The sequence below is a fragment of the Mytilus californianus genome, unplaced genomic scaffold, assembly GCF_021869535.1.
Source record: "Mytilus californianus isolate M0D057914Y unplaced genomic scaffold, xbMytCali1.0.p SCAF_1, whole genome shotgun sequence".
Classification (NCBI taxonomy): Eukaryota; Metazoa; Mollusca; class Bivalvia; order Mytilida; family Mytilidae; genus Mytilus; species Mytilus californianus.
This window is the reverse complement of record NW_026262581.1, coordinates 59,368,637-59,391,114: the sequence shown is the minus strand read 5'-3', so window position 1 is coordinate 59,391,114 and position 22,478 is coordinate 59,368,637. Positions and strand designations below refer to the sequence as shown.

The following is a 22,478-nucleotide window of genomic DNA, read 5'->3' as shown; positions in this document are numbered from 1 at the left end:
ACACATTTTCTACCTCCCTTTCCATAATGATAGAAGAGTGGGATAGCCAAACGGAACAGGTTGTTTACAAATATTTTTCATTTCGTGAGATCAACAGGTAACAAACAGAATCAGCATTATATTTTAACCTGAGAATAGTGTTACCCGTAAATATACAATGATATGTGTACACTTGTTCCCATGGATTTTGAGAATAACTTGTTTTAAATTTTGTTCAGTTGTTGACGTTGTCATGTACGTAAATTTATATCTCCAACTGCAAGATATGAGTTGTTGTATACATGTATGTATTTACATTAATGCCTGCTAAGTTACTATTTTTAAAAGGATGTCATTTTAGATTACCTGTCGCTTGTCCAATTATATCTGTGTTGTCTCTTTAGATATAAAATCCAGAGATGGTTCTTAACCTCTAGTCCCTTTTGGGATTTTGTGTCCAGACAACCAGTGCAATACACTGGACACAGAATCCCAATAGGGATCATGTGAGAATTTTTGCACATTTTTCACTTTAAGATGCATTTGTTATCTGATATACAGTCATTGTACATGTAATTTAATTAAGAAAATTGTTATTTTTTAATCCTGGTAGTTTTGCCGCAATTCCCTTTCGCACACAGGGTTGTTTTGCCTGAATTCAATTAAGGCCAAGTCTTTTTGCTCTGATTCTGGCTCAGCCCATGTTGTTTCGTTCTGATTCCTATAGCCTAGGTCATTTGGTCGATCCCCTTTAGCACACTCAGCTGGCTCCAATTTTATAAGTAAATTTTATGTGGTTAAGATGCAAAACGACTTACCAATCTGACCAATGTAAGAACAAATCATGAACCTGCAAATGAGTTATTAATAAGATAAAATTATTTAACCATCTCTTTTATTCTAGCATAAAGGCAATAACAAGTGATTGGCCAAATTTAAATGTGTCATATTGTTAATTGACCAATTATAATTGTTGACATTAAATCAAGTACCAATCTAGAATATAATGTTTTTGATATTATTTTATAATGCAATCTCACTAATTAGCGACAAGAAGCATCAGGAAGCAGCAAGAAGACAAATTAAAAGCATCTATAAATTTTTCATTTGCAGAGACATGTATATATATATATAATGATTATATATTTACTAGTTAACTTTTTATTTTTACTTTCTTTACTTTGATTTTATAAATAAGCAATCCATGACCTATAGCTAACTAAGTTTAGGATGATTTATTAGTACATATATAAAAACTAAATTCAACTGTTTAAGAATGAAAAATAACTCAGGTTTGGTTACTTGAATGTATGTACTTAATAAGTTTTTAGTATTTGGGTAAAGATTGCTTGAAATGCAATCAAATATCTATATCATCCAAAGTTTATTACTGCCTTTTATAGTTCAAACAAAATAGTGCAGTGAAGTGATCATTATTTAGATCCTATCCAGTCAATGGCATGCAGTTTATTGATGATATGTTATAATTTGATATTTAAATTACAATATAATGTGTATTTGAATTACTATAAAATTGAAAATTGAAATGGGGAATGTGTCTAAGGGACAACAACCTGACCAAAGAGCAGAAAACAACCCAAGGCCACCAATGGGTCTTCAACACAGCCAGAAAACCTGGCACCCAGATTTATGTAGTGTTTTGTGTTCTTGTTTGTCTTTTTGTTGTGTTTCTTTTATTGTTATGGCATTTGTCAGATTTTATTTAACTTATGAACATGAGTTTTGAATGTCCCCTTGGTGTCTTCCTCCTTTTTTGACGAAAGAATAAGCATGATTTATATATTTCTCAAACCCTGGGCCAAACAACCACTACTCAGGGCAAATTGACCTTGAGCAAAACAACCCAGTGGAGATGGGAGTACGGGTGAAACCACCTGTTAGTTTAATTTATATAAGGAAAATTCAAATCCTTCCAACTAATGACATACTGTGGATTCATTTTTATTCGTGGTATACCAATTTTCGTGGGTTTAGTGGGTCACAGCGAACCACGAATTTAAGAATTCAACGAAGAATAATCCCGAGAAATGTGTATGGAGTCGGATGTTTATTTCCGGTTATGTTATGCAGTTCTAGTATAGTGTTGACTAGCGATAAACATTGTAACATAACACGTGTTTTTAATGAAAGAAGATACAAGTATTTTGATTAAATCAATAATAAATATATCGAATATCAGTGATAATTTACTTTTTAAAATTGATTAAAACTGTTCATGGAAAAATAACTGCAAGTTGTTAATTACCGTGTCATAGTTTGGTTTACTGGTGATTAAGAATCAATACGATTAAGTACGGGGATATTGACCGTAGGTAGTATTGTTTATGACAGGTGCATGTATTTTCACACCTTTTACTTATATGACTGTTTATTATATCGTGAGAAGGGAAATGAGCTTTCAATCATAGTGTTTTGAATGCCTTATAAAATTCCGACAAGAATTTATAAATTGTAAAACAAACAAATAATTAGTTGTCTCTGTCCATTATTGTAATAGAAGTTTTCAATGAACACTTTAACCTAGAATGACCAAGCGAGGATTTTGACAATTCAAAACTTTTTCAATGAATTCCTTCTTTTTTGTTTGTTTTATTAATGATCAAACCAAGGAGGTTATATGATCTAAATCAAAAAGAAATCCACGAATTACGTATCTGATTGATTTTTTTTTTGTAATCAGCGATCCACGAATTTACATATACCACGAAACGTCTTTTTTTCTCTATCCACGAAAATTGATACCCACGAAAATAAATGAATCCACAGTACTCAATTATCTAACATGTATGCTTGAACTACAATTATTAAAAATATAGCTTATAATCCAATTATCAAATTAAAGTGTTAAATATTTCAATTAGACAAGTCCAGACCACCTTGTTAGATAATTTAATATGAATGAGTTAACATGTCCAAACACAATTATAAAGTTGTTAGTTGCAAAAGGTGTGAATGTAATAGATTAATTGTCTGTTCATTTAATTTTGTTGTTAAATTTTAATGAATTAGTGAAATAATAAGATATACTTTATTTATTCAATAGCCGCAGCCCACACATTGGGTTTACTTACAAGGCAAAGAAAACGCAGTTTAAGGTTGGAAATTGCCTTTTTTATCAACTTGTACAATGTTGTACATACATTTGTACATGCATATATTGTATATATTTTTTATGAGAAAGAAACAAAGTATTTTATAATCATCTTGATAATGTTTGGAAATGTATTCAGTCATGTTAGAAGAGTACCTAGGATGATCCAGTTTTTTCAAATTTAGATATGTTGTTTCCTGTAACTAAATGAAGGTCAAGTTCAATTTTCACGATTTTAGCTTTTCTCGTTGTTGAGTTATAGCCCTTTCCCAAGAATTTAATTTTTGATGAAATTCTTATTAATTACTCCATTCTGTTCAAAGGGAAATAACTCATTTTTAGCTCACCTGACCTGAAAGGTCAAGTGAGCTTTTCTCATCACTTTGCGTCTGTCGTCCGTCGTCCGTCGTCCGTAAACTTTTTAAAAAATCTTCTCCTCTGAAACTACTGGGCCAAATTTAACCAAACTTGGCCACAATCATCATTGGGGTATCTAGTTTTAAAAATGTGTGGCGTGACCCTGTCAACCAACCAAGATGGCCGCCACGGCTAAAAATAGAACATAGGAGTAAAATGCAGTTTTTAGCTTATAACTCAAAAACCAAAGCATTAAGAGCAAATCTGACATGGGGTAAAATTGTTCATCAGGTCAAGATCTATCTGCCCTGAAATTTTCAGATGAATCGGACAACCTGTTATTGGGTTGCTGCCCCTGAATTGGTAATTTTAAGGAAATTTTGCTGTTTTTGGTTATTATCTTGAATATTATTATAGATAGAGATAAACTGTAAACAGCAATAATGTTCAGCAAAGTAAGATTTACAAATAAGTCAATATAACCGAAATGGTCAGTTGACCCCTTTAGGAGAAATTGCCCTTTATAGTCAATTTTTAACCATTTTTCGTAAATCTTAGTAATCTTTTACAAAAATCTTCTCCTCTGAAACAACTGGGCCAAATTAAACCAAACTTGGCCACAATCATCATTGGGGTATCTAGTTTAAAAAATGTGTGGCGTGACCCGGCCAACCAACCAAGATGGCCGCCACAGCTAAAAATAAAACATAGGGGTAAAATGCAGTTTTTGGCTTATAACTCAAAAACCAAAGCATTTAGAGCAAATCTGACATGAAGTAAAATTGTTTATCAGGTCAAGATCTATCTGCCCTGAAATTTTCAGATGAATCGAACAACCTGTTGTTGGGTTGCTGCCCCTGAATTGGTAATTTTAAGGAAATTTTGCTGTTTTTGGTTATTATCTTGAATATTATTATAGATAGAGATAAACTGTAAACAGCAATAATGTTCAGCAAAGTAAGATTAACAAATAAGTCAACATGACTGAAATGGTCAGTTGACCCCTTTAGGAGTTATTGCCCTTTATAGTCAATTTTTAACAATTTTTCGTAAATCTTAGTAATCTTTTACAAAAATCTTCTCCTCTGAAACTACGTGGCCAAATTAAACCAAACTTGGCAACAATCATCATTTGGTTATCTAGTTTTAAAAATGTGTGGCGTGACCTGGTCAACCAACCAAGATGGCCGCCACGGCTAAAAATAGAACATAGGGGTAAAATTCAGTTTTTGGCTTTTAACTCAAAAACCAAAGCATTTAAAGCAAATCTGACATGGGGTAAAATTGTTCATCAGGTCAAGATCTATCTGCCCTGAAATTTTCAGATGAATCGGACAACCCGTTATTGGGTTGCTGCCCCTGAATTGGTAATTTTAAGGAAATTTTGCTGTTTTTTTGGTTATTATCTTGAATATTATTATAGATAGAGATAAACTGTAAACAGCAATAATGTTCAGCAAAGTAAGATTTACAAATAAGTCAAATAACCGAAATGGTCAGTTGACCCCTTTAGGAGTAATTGCCCTTTATAGTCAATTTTTAACCATTTTTCGTAAATCTTAGTAATCTTTTACAAAAATCTTCTCCTCTGAAACAACTGGGCCAAATTAAACCAAACTTGGCCACAATCATCATTTGGTTATTTAGTTTTAAAAATGTGTGGCGTGACCTGGTCAACCAACCAAGATGGCCGCCACGGCTAAAAATAGAACATAGGGGTAAAATTCAGTTTTTGGCTTTTAACTCAAAAACCAAAGCATTTAAAGCAAATCTGACATGAAGTAAAATTGTTTATCAGGTCAAGATCTATCTGCCCTGAAATTTTCAGATGAATCGGACAACCCGTTGTTGGGTTGCTGCCCCTGAATTGGTAATTTTAAGGTAATTTTGCTGTTTTTGGTTATTATCTTGAATATTATTATAGATAGAGATAAACTGTAAAAAACGATAAATGTCGGCAAAGTAAGATCTACAAATAAGTCAACATGACTGAAATGGTCAGTTGACCCCTTTAGGAGTTATTGCCCTTTATAGTCAATTTTAACCATTTTTTCGTAAATCTTAGTAATCTTTTACAAAAATCTTCTCCTCTGAAACTACTGGGCCAAGTTAATTATAGATAGAGATAATTGTAAGCAGGAAAAATGTTCTGTAAATTAAGTTGTACAAACACATCACCATCACCAAAACACAATTTTGTCATGAATCCATCTGCGTCCTTTGTTTAATATTCACATAGACCAAGGTGAGCGACACAGGCTCTTTAGAGCCTCTAGTTTAAAAGATTTTTAAAAAAAGACATTTTGGATTTTTTTTCTTTTCTTTGGTAAATTGTTTGAAGAATTTTGTGGTAGGTTTGTTTGTTATTCTGTATAAACTAATTTTCTGAATGCTATATATATATATTTTTTTTGATGAAGTGAACTCCTTTAATTAGATAATAATCTATTTTTATATATAAAGGATATATTTCATTACATTACATTGTGTAGATAAAGTTGTTGACATTGATAGATAAGTTGCAGATCTATATTAGTTTGTGACAAATGAAAGAAAAAATATTTGGAGCTATTAATTATATTTGATTATAATTTGAAAATAGATATACATTGTGTAACATCATATCTAATTTAAGAAAATAGTGGTTAAATCATATCTAATTTTAGAGAACTATGTGTTTATAATTTATTCAGTTTGAGTTATTTCCCTTTGACCAGAAAATTAAATGGATCAAATTAAACTGTGTTTCATTTCAACATAAATAAAATATATATAGGGTTCTTTAAAATGGTTAATCTAAACGTATTTAAATATTAGATTTTTGGGCCCAGTTTTCAAGTTGGCCCAAATCAGGGTCCAAAATTTAACTTTGTTTGATTCAACAAAAATTGAGTTTATGGGGTTCTTCGAAATGCTGAATCTAACCATGTATTTAGAGATTTTGGATTGTGGGCCCCTTTATCAAATTGGTCCACATGGAGGTCCAAAGGGTCCTAAATTAAACTTTTGTTTGATTTCATCAAAAATTGAATTCTTTGGGTTCAAACAATTCTAACAATATACTTAGCATGCTTAGATTTTGGATATTGGACCATAATAGGTAAATGTCCAATTTCAAATTTTTCAGTTCTTTGACCACATTCATTTTGTGTAACAATTAATCTATGCTGTGTCAAATATTCAATCACAATCCAAATTCAGAGCCGTTTTAAGCTTAAATGTAGTGTCCATACTTGCTCAACTGTTCAGGGTTCGACCTCTGCAGGAAATACGGTTTGCTGTCACTCTGACAGCCTCTTGTTATATAATGTTTTCAAAGAGAAGACATCAAACAGTTTTTAGATAATAACCAAGAACCCCTTTTTATGCCCCCACTGTACTAAGACAACGGGAGCATTAAGTGTTACACTTGACCATCCATCAGTCTGTTCCATTTTCATTTCCGAATTCTAACGAGTTTTCTTCATCCAAATTTTATGAAACTCATGCATGCATATATAATGCTAAGAACCAAAACTTGCAAACAGAGTTCAAATTTGGGCAGTGAGTCACTTTTCATTCAAGAGTAATACCCTTTATAACTTTGAAAATTCTTAACTGGAACACCCTTTTGTATCAAAGTTCTTAGGTTAACGTACTGTAAATTCAGAAATTATTGCATGCATTTATTATTGAGATTTTTGAGGAATGGACGCTAATGCCAGATTAATTAATGCAATTTCAGGAAAATATGCATCAGATATCAGATTGCGAGTTCTTATTGCGATATTCACCCAGTTGCATTATTCGCAATAATAAAAACCTCGCAATAATTTCTGAATTTACAGTAAATAAATGAAATTTTTATTACAAATTGAACCATAAACTAGTAATGCTGTCACAGCAAGCATAAGTAACTTTGGATGTTGCTTTTTATTTGGACATAAAACATTACTTTATAACAGCACATGATTGTTGTGTGCACCTGCCAATCAAAACGGAATTGTTATGAAACATCTACAAATGTATGTAAATGTAATTATATGTAATTGTGATAGAAGATTCAAGTGGCATTGTAGACACTTCTTTTAATACTAGTGTGACAGACATGGACTTTACACCTTATAGAACATGGTATAATAACAAGATGTAAAAACAAGCTTTATGTATCCTTGAATTATATTACAGGATCAAATTATATATTATACCGACCATTTCAAACCTAACAAATTAATGGGTAATCCTGGCTTTGGATATATTAGAGATTAATTATGACACTGTTGTTATGAGAGATGTCAATGAATAAACTCAAGTATTCGAGTATCGCTCTTTAAAACCAAGTATCAAATACCAAAATGATAATCAACTGATCAGATTCCTGTTAGAATGTTGTTGCATTCTTTAAGTTAAATTGATTTTTATTGAGAGTGCCTGTTGCGGATAAATTTAAAAGTAATATTTGATTAATCAAAATTGAAATATGTTTCTAAATTTTGCGCTTTATTGTCATTTAAAATTGGCTTTGCACGAGAGCAGCTTTCCTAGGCGTACACTTTTGACTAAACATGTTAATGTTATTCCACTACATCTGTACCGTCTGGCCAATATCAAAAAGATGTTTGTTGCACTTACGGGACTGACCCTCCAAAAACAGGCCAGTTCTGAAGTTTTTTTTAATGTTTTTTTTTGTATTTTTAGCTCACTTGGCCCAATGGGATCAAACTTCAAAGTCAATGCTCCGCCAGTCAATGTGTTAATACATCTGTTGAAACTCATTAAAGGAAACAATTATTCAAGTCGTTGGTTTTACATTTTGTCATGCCTTGCCTTTTTAGGCTTATACAGCTTTGGAATGTTCGCTAATTGTCGAAACTGAATGGTGATCTATAGATGCTAACATCTACATAATTTGGTCTCTGGTTGATAGTTGTCTCATAGACAATCACTCCACATCTCCTTATTGTCGAGTCTGCTACATTTATGTCACAGAAGGGAAACCTAGTGATTCTAGCGTCAACATTTATTAGGTTCCGTGTCTGTGTGGTTAATTTTATTTTAGACATCCATGACTTTTATGTCAAACCTTTATAGAATTTTATGAAATTTGGACAGAGGCTTATTTATAACCAAAGCACAAGATCCAGAGCAAAATTTGGAGTATTGATGAATATATAATTTCATGTATTTTTCAGAGAAAATGGACTTAGTTTTTTACAGAAAACATTAAGATACAGTATGCGGCAAACATTTTCAGTCATCAATCAATATCTTTGTCAAAATTTCATGAAATTTTATCAAATATTCTAAGAGGATGTTCTTTGTTTGCCTTTACTTTAAAAAAGAAAGCTCACTTACGATCAGTATAAAGATATTGACAAATATTATGCCTAACCATGTTAAAATGAGCACATAGCATGGCATGAAAGAATTATTTCTTAATGGGCAGAAGCTTTTTTATGATCAAAAGACAGGATCCAGAGCAAAATAATGAAAATAATGATAAAAGGACTTGGGTTATTTTGCTGTTAACATACAGATACAGTCTGGTTTTAAGTTTGTCAGGCATCAATACTTTTTTCAGACCTTCATAGAATTTTATGAAACTTTGTCTTAAGTTTGAAGCAAAATTTTAAAATTTTGTTTTTTCATCTTTCAGTTATTTAAAATATACTTATACAAGTTAATTATATTGTTTGAATAATCTCCCCTTAATTTTCTAAAAAATTTACTTGTATAAGTAATTTTTTTTTACAATCCCACAAAAATTCTCAAGTTTGAGATGTAAAATCATGCCTTTAACAATTTTTCTCAGGTTAGCTCATAATTTTTGATAAGAGTTCAATGTTTCATCTCATTAATTCAACAAAGAAACTGATTGAGCAAAGATCTTAAGTATTTGCGCAAGGCCTTCAAAAATTGCTCCTTGGGGGCTTGTAAATGAGCAGTGTTCTAAAGATAACAGACAAATGAGATTTTCATTGTCCATGAAATTACACTTAAATGAATAGTAAAGACATCTGCAAAGGACAGACAATTCAAAATTCTGTTAGAGCAAAGAAGTTCTAAGATTTCAAGAAAAGAAGATAGGATGACTTTTTTACTTGTATAAGTAAAAAAATCTGAATGTCTAAGGGACATAACTAGGCCAAAAAATAATTTACTTATACAAGAAAATAAAATACACTTGTATAAGTATCCTACAAATTTACTTATATAAGTATATTATAATTACTTCTTCAAGTAAATAAAAATTACTTGTACAAGTAGTACCCCTGACTGACTGATAGATGGACTTTATAGTTTTTTGCAATGAATATTTGTGGATAGTCTGGGATTAATTTTTTTTGCATGTTAAATTTGTAAACCCCCATGAACAGTTATGAAACTTGGACAGAAGCTTACCTTCAAGATCAAGAAATATCAACTGTAAAAGTTTTGATTTTTTTAAACAAAAATCTGTAAATTACTGTTAAATGGACTAACTATTTTCATAAACAAAACACATTCTTTTCTCTGTCTGCATTTCCCAGCATGTATTTTGAGGATTTCAGGAATCTTCTTAAGACGAATCCATGAGTCCTAGAATCACGAAAATCTGTATGGACTCACCATTTTCTAAACTAAAAGTGAGTCCATAGATGCATCAAGATGATTATGTACAAGCTGAGTCCATATTTATCATCATTTCAAAGCAAAAACCAAATGAAAGTATTAAAAATAATGTTATTTTGATTTAATTTTCTTATTTTATTTTGTGATGAAGACTTAAATGATAAATTAAGGTATTGCTGTTTATTTTCTTTCCACTGTTGGATGCTTCATGGCAAAAGTTGTCAGTCCCTGGGCTCACCATGGTCAAAAATGGTGAGTCCCTGGACTCCTACAAATATCCTTAGGGTGAGAGCATTGGATTTATGAAACAAGTGACCAAAACACATTAGTATATAATCTAATAATTTCCCTTTACAGGTTATGATAATGTTGAAATATATGATAATACAATCTAATTAAAATTAAATCTCCGCACTTGCTCCTCGTTGTTTATATGTCGCGCGTGGGAGATGATCTCCCACGCGCGACATATAAACAACGAGGAGCAAGTGCGGAGATTTAATTTTAATTAGATCCCACGCGCGACATATAAACAACGAGGAGCAAGTGCAGAGATTTAATTTTAATTAGATCCCACGCGCGACATATAAACAACGAGGAGCAAGTGCGGAGATTTAATTTTAATTAGATTGATGATAATATTACTGATGCTTTATCAATTGACCATAAATAGTTATTGCAGCATAGAAACTCAAAGGAAAAAGAAAATATTCCTTTAGTTTTAAGAACTTAATATAACCCATAAATATAAAATTAAAAAAATGTATCATGAAACACTGGCATTTATCGCAGTTTGACATGAAATGTGTATAAGTGTTAAATGTTGCACAACTTGTTGCGTATAGCTAACATAAAAGTCAGAGATACTTGCTTCTAATAGATAAAGGTTAAATATGTATACTATAACATAAAATTGACAGTTGGACCCCTGATGATAGCAGATTGGTTGTAATAACTTTTGACAAAGACTTTATATATATATATATAAATATATTCATTTGACTTCGGGTTTATATAATCCGTTCATCCTATTTCGACTCTTCAAAATTCATGAGTCAATCCTAAATTGAGGTAAATTATATATATGGCCTTCCAAATACCGTTTCGATTCCTAACATCACTGAAGAGACATTAATTGTCGAAATCCGGATATGGTGTACCAATTTTTGCACCTCATGTTTGTGGTATACCATCTTTTACGCAAGTTTATTTGGCAATCGCCATGGCAGTCAGCAGGGTTTAAGAACATCTGTTGTTTGACCTGCTAGTCAAATGCGTTTTGTTAAAATATACTTTTTCACTTTTTTGGTCTTTTGGAAAATGTAATTATTTACAAAATATTGCGTTTATTTTTTATTGCGTTGTAAATATTTTAAAAAAATTAATATTTAGATACTCAATAGTGTGTTAAAATTACATTGTTAGGCAATTTATAATTTCATTTGTGTAATTGAATTAATCTTTGTACTGATTAATCCACACTCAAATAGATTCGTATGTTATGTGTTGCTATTTATAGACACTTATATATACCTATATATATATATATATATATATATATATATATAGAAGTCTATAAAAAGGACCAACCAGCAAATTTAATATGTAACGGATCGTCCAGAATAGACGAAACTGCGCAGATAAGGAAAACATATCTATATATGGCAATCGCCATGGCAGTCAGTAGGGTTTAAGAACATCCGTTGTTCGACCTACTAGTTTAATGCGTTTTGTTAAAACTTACTTTTTCACTTTTTTGGTCTTTTGGAAAATGTTGTTTGTGCTGTATTAAGACCCCTCTACATAGAAATTTGTTTTGCATGCACACATATAAAAATTGTGGTTTTTATACGATCGCAAAAAAATTTTGCAGTCGTATATTGGTATGACGTTGGAGTTGTTGTCCGGCGTCGTCATCTGGCGTCATCGTCGTCGTCCGAAGACACATTGGTTTTCGCACTCTAACTCTAGTTTAAGTGAATGGATCTCTATAAAATTTTACCATAAGGTTCAATACCACAAAAGGAAGGTTGGGATTGATTTTGGGTGTTATGGTACCAACAGTTAAGGAATTAGGGGCCAAAAATAAGCATTTTTGTAACTTCCAGACATAACTTGTGTGTTAGTGTATAGATCTCTCTGACATTGTACCACAAGGTTTCATATCACAAAGGGAATGCTGGGATTGATTTTGGGGGTAATTGCCTCCAGATTTTAGGAATTAGGGGCCAAAAAAGGGGCAAAAAACAAGTATTTTTCTAGTTTCATGACAATAACTTGTGTGTAAGTGTATGGATCTTTATGAAATTGTACTACAAGGTTCCATATTACAAAGGGAAAGCTGGAATTGAGTTTGGGGGTAATTACCCAAAACATTTAGGAATAAGGGGCCAAAAAGGGAAAAAAAAAACATTTTTGTAACTTCCAGACATAACTTGTGTGTTAGTGTATAGATCTCTCTGACATTGTACCACAAGGTACCATATCACACAGGGAATGCTGGGATTGATTTTGGGGGTAATTGCCTCAAAATATTAGGAATTAAGGGCCAAAAAGGGGCAAAAAACAAGCATTTTTCTAGTTGACAATAACTTGTGTGTAAGTGTATGGATCTTTATGAAATTGTACTACAAGGTTCTATATATCACAAAGGGAAAGCTGGAATTGAGTTTGGGGGTAATTACCCAAAACGTTTAGGAACAAGGGGCCAAAAAGGGGCTAAAAATAAGCATTTTTCTAGTTTCCAGACAATAACTTTTGTTCAAGTGTATGGATCTCTCTGAAATTGTACTGCAAGGTACCATACTACAAAGGTAAGGCTGGGATTGATTTTGGGGGTTATTGGCTCAAAATTGTAGGAATTAGGGGCAAAAAAGGGACAAAAAATCAAGCATTTTTCTAGTTTCAGGACAATAACTTGTGTGTAAGTGTATTGATCTTATGAAATTGTGCTACAAGGTTCCATATCACAAAGGGAAAGCTGGGTTTGAGTTTGGGGGTAATTGCCCTAAATGTATAGGAATTTGGGGCCAAAAAGGGGCCAAAAAACAGCATTTTTATACGACCGCAAACATTTTTGCGGTCGTATATTGGTATGACTTTGGCGTCATCGTCCTGCGTCGTCCGAAGCACTCTAAGTTCTTAGACCACATTCATTCTGTGTCAGAAACCTATGCTGTGTCAAATATTTAATCACAATCCAAATTCAGTGCTGTATCAAGCTTGAATGTTGTGTCCATACTTGCCCCAACTGTTCAGGGTTCAACATCTGTGGTTGTATCAAGCTGCGCCCAGCGGAGCATTTTATTATCCATTGCAATCATAGGTTTGAACGTTATTTTCAATTTAGACTTATTTATAAATAGATTAGCTTTAAATTTGTTTTATGAATTTATTTCAATCGTTCATTATCAATTTCTTCGTCTGTTGAAACCTTTCAGATTTCTTTTCTGTTTTGAAAGGGAAGTAACTCCTTACTAACCCCATATGGTAACTAACTACCTGCCTAAGTTATTTTGAAGGAGATGAGAAATGAAAAAGCTCTAATTGATACACCAGTAATTTTATATCAAAGTGACACATTATGTAAGTCTGAAGTTTGCTTATCTGACAGGAAGTGTAGAAAGATTCAATGGAGGTTCTTTTGTCTTCACAAAAAAAAAAAGAATAATCTACCAACCTACCCATGTGTCTTACTGATGAGTCGGGTAAGGGCAAACTGAAATATTTTTAAGCCTGGCCTCAGAGTAAGTATACTTGTCTGCAGGAGTGTTAGTTACGTAACAAAGCTGAAATGTACTTAATTGAGACAAACTTTAGCAATAAATGGATGTGCTAATTTAATGGATAATGCATATGGTAAAACAGAATTGTTAGAATACCAATCATAAAGGGCATAAATAAATGAAAAGTTTCAGAAATTAGTTCTAAAATGAAAAAAATATGGCACAGGAAAAAAATTCTAAATTCTAAGGTCATATCAAAATAAAACACTCTTGGATTCTCAACTACCCATCCCCTATTATAACAGAGCCAAAACATTTTTTATATTTGGCTGTTTGCTTTAATTTTATTCGAAATTTACACACAAAAAAAAATGGCAAAAATTAAACCTCTTCCTCCTCAGTTTAAAAAAAGAAATTGGACGAGAATCTAGGATTTTTTTTAGAACGGCCCAATCTTATTTGTCTATTTATTTTATAACCTATAGCTATTATGCAACTAATAGAAATTATCGTTTTGATTGCAGGATATACACATGCAACGATAATTGTAGAATTTTTCATATTCTTTGGTGACAGATGGCTTATATGCTACATTCAGAACAGTAATTTCTATTAGTCGCCCACTGATAAATGATGGCTAAGCTTCTATGTCAGATTTTCAAATGTTACAAATTCTCAGTGGAACTATAAAACAGAATATCTTAGTAAAGTATCACATATGATAAGTTTTGTTATTGTTAGAATTGTAAGAATTTTTCCTCTGGGATTGATTAAGAAAAGATTTTTTTCTTGAGGAAAATCTTAATATCATATGATGAACAAAATTTTGGTGTGATGTCATTTCTACGATATGTTGATTGTTGATTTATTTCTTACAATTTATAATAAGAATATATTAGTTAATTTTAAATGAGAACAAAAAGAACATAAGGTTCATGATATTTGCAACTTCCCTTTTTTTACTACTTTTTATATGACTGCAAAATTTTTGCGGTCATATAAAGGTATGTTGTCGTCATCATCGTCCAAAGACATTTGGTTTCCAGAAAGTAAACTTATAAGTATGAATCTCTATGAAATTGTACCACAAGGTTCCATACCTCAGAAGGAAATTCCGAATGTTGGGATTGATTTTGGGGGTTATTGTCCTAACTGTTTAGGAAAATGGGTCAAAAACAAGCATTTTTCTTGTTTCAATACAATAACTTGTGTATAAGTGTATTAATCTCTATGAAGTTGTACCACAAGGTTCCATACCTCAAAAGGAAGGTTGGGTTTGATTTTTGGGGTTATTGCCCTAACTGTTTTGGAATTAGGGGTCAAAAAGGGGCTAAAAAACAAGGATTTTCTGGTTTCCAGAAAATAACTTGAGTATAAGTCTATGGATCTCTATGAAATTGTACCACAAGGTTCCATACTAAAAAAAGAAGGTTGGGATTGATTTTGGAGGTTATGGCCCTAACCAAAGTCTTAGATTCTTGGGTTTCTTTAATATGCTGAATCTAATTGTGTATTTAGATTTTGGATGTTAGCTAACAGGCCCCATTTTAAATTGGTCTACATTGAAGTTCAAAGGGTCCAAAATTGAAATTTTGTTTGATTTTCTTAAAAAAAATGAATTATTGGGGTTCTTTGACATGCTGAATCTAACCATGTATTTATAGGTTTAATTTTGGGCCCTGTTTTAAAATTTGTCAGCATTAAGGTTCAAAGGGTCAAAAATTGAACTTTGTTTGATTTTAACAAAAATTGAATTCTTGGGGTTCTTTGATATGCTTACACTAAACATGGATTTAAATTTTTGATTTTTGGCCCTGTTATCAAATTGGTCCACATTAAGGTCCAAAGGGTCCAACTTTTGTTTGATTTCATCAAAAATTTAATTCTTGGGGTTCTTTGATATGCTGAATCTTACCATGTATTTAGATTTTGGATATTGGACCATAAAATGTCAATGTCAAATTTCAAATTTTTAAGGGGGAGGGTTGAGATCTCAAAAAACATGTTTAACCCCGCTGCATTTTTGCCTTTGTTAGTCTTGTATCATTTTTAATTTTAGTTTCTTGTGTATAATTTAGAGTTTAGTATGACGTCCATTATCACTGAACTGGTATACATATTTGTTTAGGGGCCAGCTGAAGGACGCTTCCAGGTGCGGGAGTTTCTCGCTGCATTGAAGACCCATTGGTGGCCTTCGGCTGTTGTCTGCTCTATGGTCGGGTTGTTGTCTCTTTGACACATTCCCCATTTCCATTCTCAATTTTATGTGTCAAATATTTATTCACAATCCAAATTCAGAGCTGTATCAAGCTTGAATGTTGTGTCCATACTTGCTGCAACTGTTGAGGGTTTGACCTCTGCGGTCGTATCAAGCTGCGCCCTGCATTTATTTAATGTTAGGGTCTGTAATACATCTGACTGAGAACCTGAGTTAACCCATGGTTTATCTTGTGGGGTTCCTGATGCTCAATCTATAGTTTTTGTCTTGCCTTGACGGAGTCAAAATGCGAGACATAGGTATGCTGTTTCCGGCGTCGGCGGCGTCAACAATGTATTAGTTTGTGATAAGGTCTAGTTCTTGGTGAACCGCTAGTGGTAGGTCAATAATATTTGGTATGCAGTTGTATTAGCATTGGCACATCTCATTACCATGGAGATTATTTGGCCCCTCCCCCTCAGTCAAGGTCTATTGACTTTGAAACTTTGCTTCGTTTACATGTATTAGTTTGTGATTAGGTCAGATTATGGGGAACCACTAGTGATAGGTCAATGATATTTGGTATGCAGTTGTATAAGCATTGGCACATCTCATTTCCATGGAGATTATTTGGCCCTGCCTCCTTATTCATGGTCTATTGACTTTGAAACTTTTGCTTCGTTTTCATGTATTAGTTTGTGATTAGGTCAGTTCAACGGGAATCGTTAGTGGTAGGTCAATGATAATTGGTATGCAGTTGTATAAGCATTAGCACATCTCATTTCCATGGAGAATATTTGGTCCCACCCCCTCAGTCATGGTCAATTGACTTTGAAACTTTTGCTTAGTTTACATGTATTAGTTTGTGATTAGATCAGTTTAAGACGAACCACTAATGTTAAGTCAATGATATTTGGTATGCAAATGTATTGGCATTTGCAAGTCTTGTTTCCATGGATTATATAGCCCTAACCCTCATCATGGTTCATTGACTTTGAAACTTTTACATAGTTTACAAGTCAATGTTTGTCATGTTTGTGTTTAGGTTTGTTGAAAGGGAACGACTTATGATAAGTCTATGGTATTTGGTATGCAGTTGTATTAGCATTGGCACACCTTCAGTCATGGTTCATTGACTTTGAATATTTGCATAACTTACATGTTAAAGTATTGCTATTTTAATTTCAACATTTGCATTACCAAAAGTACAAAAAGGCGAGACATATCTCTGTGTTAACAGTTTATCTATGTAATGTTTTATGGATTGTTTGTCTTTTCGTTGTTTTTTGCCATGGGTTGTCAGTTTTCTGAACTTAAATTACCAAATATATTTTCTTACTAAAATCTTAGACCATATATCATGTATATAGTGACTGTATTTCAGCAACACTGTCAGAAAATCTTAAGCAATTACAATGGGACAATTTTTAGACATCTTGTATCTGCAACTCTTTTTTAACCCTAATTGTATTGTGCACTTCTAGTTTGACTTGTTCATCAGATTGCCTTTTTAAGTTTTCAGACAAAACCTAAATTCTGTCATACATTTGTTCACAAAAATGTGAAAGGCATCTTCAAATCCTCTTAAAACAACTGACTGGACTTCAGAAAGAGAGTCTTTGTTTTCTGATGGCATTGTGCATTTCGAATAATTCCACTAGTATGTTTTAATCAAAACAAATTTCTGTGAGTTACTGCTATAGTCTATTAGACTTTAGAAAATCTGCAAGGCATCTAGCACTTTGTTCCCCTCACCACTGGCTGAATTTCAGTGAAACTTTCACCAATCCTTAAATCATACTATCATCATGCAGCTCCTATTTTACCTTTTTTTATGACCCCGCCGTATGGAGGGGGTATTAAGTTTTACCCTTGTCCGTCTGTATGTACGTACGTACATACATCCATAGGTCCCAAAATTGGTTTCCATTCTCTAACTTGAGTTTGCCTCAACCAAATGTTATGAAACTTATACACAATGCTAATTACCATGTACAAAACAGATCAAGTGTGAATTTTGGTGGCGTTACTTTAACCGTTCTAGAGTTATGCCCCTTTATAAATGGAAAAATTGCAAAATTTTTAGTTTCCATTCTCTTACTTAAGTTTGCCTCAACCAAATGTTATGTAACTTGTACACAATGCTTATTACCACAAAATACCAAGGTTGGGTGGTATTTACCGCCCCCAGTATTTACCAGTGGTATTTACCTGTATTTACCGCCCCGGACAATACTCCCCAAGTGGTCAATACTGGCAAATACTGGTCAATTGAAATTTTCAAGCTTCTTTTGACTGACTTATCTATCAATACAAGTAAAAAATTGGTTGATGAGGGAAAACTTTATTCCTTTGGCATGATTCAGTTTATAAAAATGAATAATATTGGTATGTTATTAACTATTAAAACATTATAAATGACTACTTTAGTTCTTAGGGGTGATGATATTGCATACTGTTGGTATACATATAAAATTGCTATATCAGTTATATTAACATGTATAACATGTATAAATCAAGATATTTTTTTCTTGAAAAGGTTTTAATTTTACAGGTAAATAGAATAACAAGTGACTAGCAATATAGATAATCAGAGCATTACCTATTATATGGCTAACAGGTGTTAAAAATTTAATTACTATAACCATGATTACTATAACCATGATAACAACTGTCCCCTAATTAAAGTTGACATAACAGAAAAAAGGTCATAAAAGTGATTTCTGAAGATTGTTTTTAAAGGTAAATGGACAGAAAGTCACAGGACAAAAAGTCACATGACATAAATTCACAAATTTGATAGGACAAAAAGTCACAAATAATTTGTTGACAATTTTTTGAATATATGAGAGAAAGATCTTGAAAAATTTAATTTTTATTACATATATTCATTTTTAAGTTTAGGAAATTGTTCATAAGCCTTGACAATGAAAACTTATATAATTATATTAAATTTTAATCATGCAAAGGATATATTTCATGGCACAATGAAGCCATTTAAGTACCAAGCCACTTTGACATTTTTAAAATTAGGTTTTCTTGTTCAAAGAAAAATAATCTCAAAACTGAATTGAGACTTTTTGTCCTGTGACTTTTTGTCCGTGACTTTTTGTCTGTGACTTTTTGTCCGTGACTTTTTGTCTGTGACTTTTTGTCCTGTGACTTTCTGTCCTACATTCGTTTTTAACAATGAATTAATTCCTGACTATTCAACAGCATGATAAAAATCTTCTAAATTCAGGAAATGTTTTTTTTTTATAATTATATAACAAACATATATATAAAACAATTTTAAAATTTTTTTTAATTGCATCTTTCAAAATAACTGTTAAGAAAACCAGATGTTATATAGTCTCTCTTAAGTGACTGACTTCATGGTGTTAATGACTATATCTGTTGTATGATTAAATTAATATTTGATAAATCTTCATTAAACCATGTTCATGAACTAATTAATTGTGACTTTTTGTCCTATTACAATTTAGTAAATAAGTGACTTTCTGCCTTGTGACTATATCTATCTATTTACACAGTAATTGACCTGAGGTAGGGACTAGGTTTTATAGTAAAGTCCTATCAAAATTTCAATTGACCAGTATTTGCCAGTATTGACCAGGATTTGCCAGTATTTCCCGGTATTTACCGGTATTTACCACTGGCATGTTCAATACTAGTATTGACCGCTTTTTTGCCAACCTTGCAAAATACAGATCAAGATTGAATTTTGGTAGCGTCAGTCTAACCGTCCTAGAGTTATGCCCCTTCATAAATGGAATAATTGCAAAATTTTTAGTTTCCATTCTCTTACTTAAGTTTGCCTCAACCAAATGTTATGAAACTTGTACACAATGCTTATTACCACAAAATAAAGAACAAGTTTGAATTTTGGTGGGGTCACTTTAACCATTCTCGAGTTATGATCCTTTATAAATGGAAAAAAATGCAAAATTTTTAGTTTCCGTTCTCTAACTTAAGTTGCCTCAACCAAATATGCAAATGTTATGAAACTTATACACAATGCTTTCTACCACAAAACACAGATCAAGTTGAATTTTGGTAGAGTCACTTTAATCATTATCGAGTTATGCCCCTTTATAAATAGAAAAATAGAAACATTTTCCGTTCTGTAACTTAAGTTTGCCCCAACCAAACATTATGAAACCTATACACAATACTTATTACCTTAAAATTCAGATCAAGTACAAATTTGGGTAGCATCACTTTTATAGTTCTTGAGTTATGTCCCTGGGGACACATTCTTTATTTCTGAAAATTTTTTGGATTTAGATTTCTTAAAGCATGTTTTATAAACTTCTGTCATGAATTTATTTCCAGGAGTAAAGTCAACCTTTTAAGCTCTTCTTGAGGCATTATATTTGTCTGGTTAATGACAGACTACTAAAAGCCTCTAGTTTATACTTTTTTATTGTCAAGACAAAAGAGCAAAAATGGTTCATTACCGTATTATATTGCCTGTGATTTTATTGGTTTTCCAGCAATGTCATGGACACAATTGCTTTCACTAAGAAGCTGTGTACTTCTATCTTCTCTACTGATCAATATCATATTAAGACAGGTAAGCATTGTCGTGAAGCTTAGGCTTTCGGAAGGACAATTTATATAATGCTATCATTTGATCTCCAACAGCAGTGAAAAATTCCAATAATTCAATAATAGTGGATAATTTCAACAAGTTTAACAGGATATTATTTCCTAAGCAGGTAGAGTTAAACAAAAACCATAATTCAAATTTGTACGTTTTCGGAAATAGTGTATTATAACTTTATATATAAAGAATTGGAAAATATATGTGTATTATAACTTTATATATTAAGAATTTGAAAATATATGTGCATTATAACTTTATATATAAAGAATTGGAAAATATATGTGTATTATAACTTTATATATAAAGAATTGGAAAATATATATGCATTTTTAGGCAATTTTAAAGTAAGACATTTAAAATATCTAATTTATTTTAGAATATTTCTTTGATATCTTCCTAAATGAATTTTACCAAATATAAACCAGAATTCACATTTCTTTTGTCAGTTTTAAACCAAAATTGATGTCATAATTTTATATTGCATGTAACAGTGTTGGACTTTGTTGAAGGCTATGCCGTTACCTGTTGATGTTTATAGATGGTTACTAACATTAATCTTTGTTCAGTAATTAAAAATATAATCTTCTTATAACTGAATATCATGTTGGTTTTGTTTTATATTAATTCTCTGGTATTTTAAAACATATATTTTTCCACTATTGAAATTAAATGTGACTTTGCTGATCTAATGATGTTAATTGTCTAATTTGAGGTCATTTTGTTATAATAAGTATAATTATAGAAATATTGAAATTATATAAAAGTCTATTTTTAAGATTGAAAAAAAAATATTTTGGACTGTATATTTAAACATTGTTTGTGTTGCTCTTGTATTATATTACAGCCTATAATCTATAAAAAAGGGGAAAAAAGAGAAGTAATTATTAAAGCATAGTTGATGTGATTATATTAACTCAAATGATATCATTGTGATTAATGATTTAGTAAAAAGGATAAAAAATTCTATTTTTATGCCCCCGCCATCGTGGAGGGGGCATTAAGTTTTACCCTTGTCTGTCTGTATGTACGTACGTCTGTACATACATACATCCAAAAATTGGTTTCCTTTCTCTAACTTTAGTTTGCCTCAACTAAATGTAATTAAACTTATAAACAATGCTTATTACCACAAAACTCAGATCAAGTACAAATTTGGGTAGTGTCCCTTTTACAGTTCCTGAGTTATGTCCCTTTATAACGTGTGCAAGCGTGGGCATCATCTGTGTCCCATGGACACATTCCCCATTTATTTTCATTATATTTGAATTTATAAAGCATGTTACTACTGATATATTTTAACCCAAAATTTATTGCTTAAACATGTCATATCCATTTAAAAAAATTTAATTTGAAGTTGATCCAAGCAAGCAGGGACAGTTTATAGAAAAAGATGTAGAAAGCCTATAGAAATATGGAAATTATTTAAAATATGTTACCTTGGCAATTATAATGATGTTAGTTTCTGTTATATATTTTTGCATATAGAATGATTGTGAGGTGTACCGGTACTTGTCCATCTGACATTGTTCAGTTGACCATGACCTTATTTTCATGGTTCAGTTGTCAATGTTAATTTTTTTATGATAAGGTTGTTTCTCTGATTGATCCTATAAGTAATTCATCAACTATATTCATGACCTTATTTTCATGGTTCAGTTGTCAATGTTAATTTTTAGCTCACCGTGGAGGGTCCCATGTGAGCTTATGCCATCACTTGGCGTCCATCGTCGTCTGTCGTCACAAACTATTTCAAAAATCTTCTCCTCTGAAACTACTGGGCCAAATACCTTCAAACTTTAACTAAATGTTCCTTAGGGTATCTAGTTTATAAATTTTATCTGAAGTTTTGATCCATTGACAAACATGGCCGCCATGGCTAAAAATAGAACATAGGGGTCAAATGCAGTT

General features: G+C 32.0%; 1 protein-coding gene and 1 long non-coding RNA gene across 3 annotated transcripts in view; both read left to right on the top strand.

The window, feature by feature from the left end:
• Nucleotides 1-22,478, top strand: part of LOC127705383 (uncharacterized) — an 89,485-nt gene that overhangs the window by 19,757 nt on the left and 47,250 nt on the right. The window lies entirely within an intron of this gene.
• Nucleotides 1-22,478, top strand: part of LOC127704963 (F-box/WD repeat-containing protein 7-like) — a 68,185-nt gene continuing 45,707 nt past the window's right edge. The window contains exon 1 of one of the 2 annotated variants that reach the window (XM_052209207.1): nucleotides 1-97. The gene's annotated coding sequence lies outside the window, so the exon portion shown is untranslated. The remainder of the gene's footprint in view (nucleotides 98-22,478) is intronic. The other variant, XM_052209214.1, reaches the window with a different exon arrangement.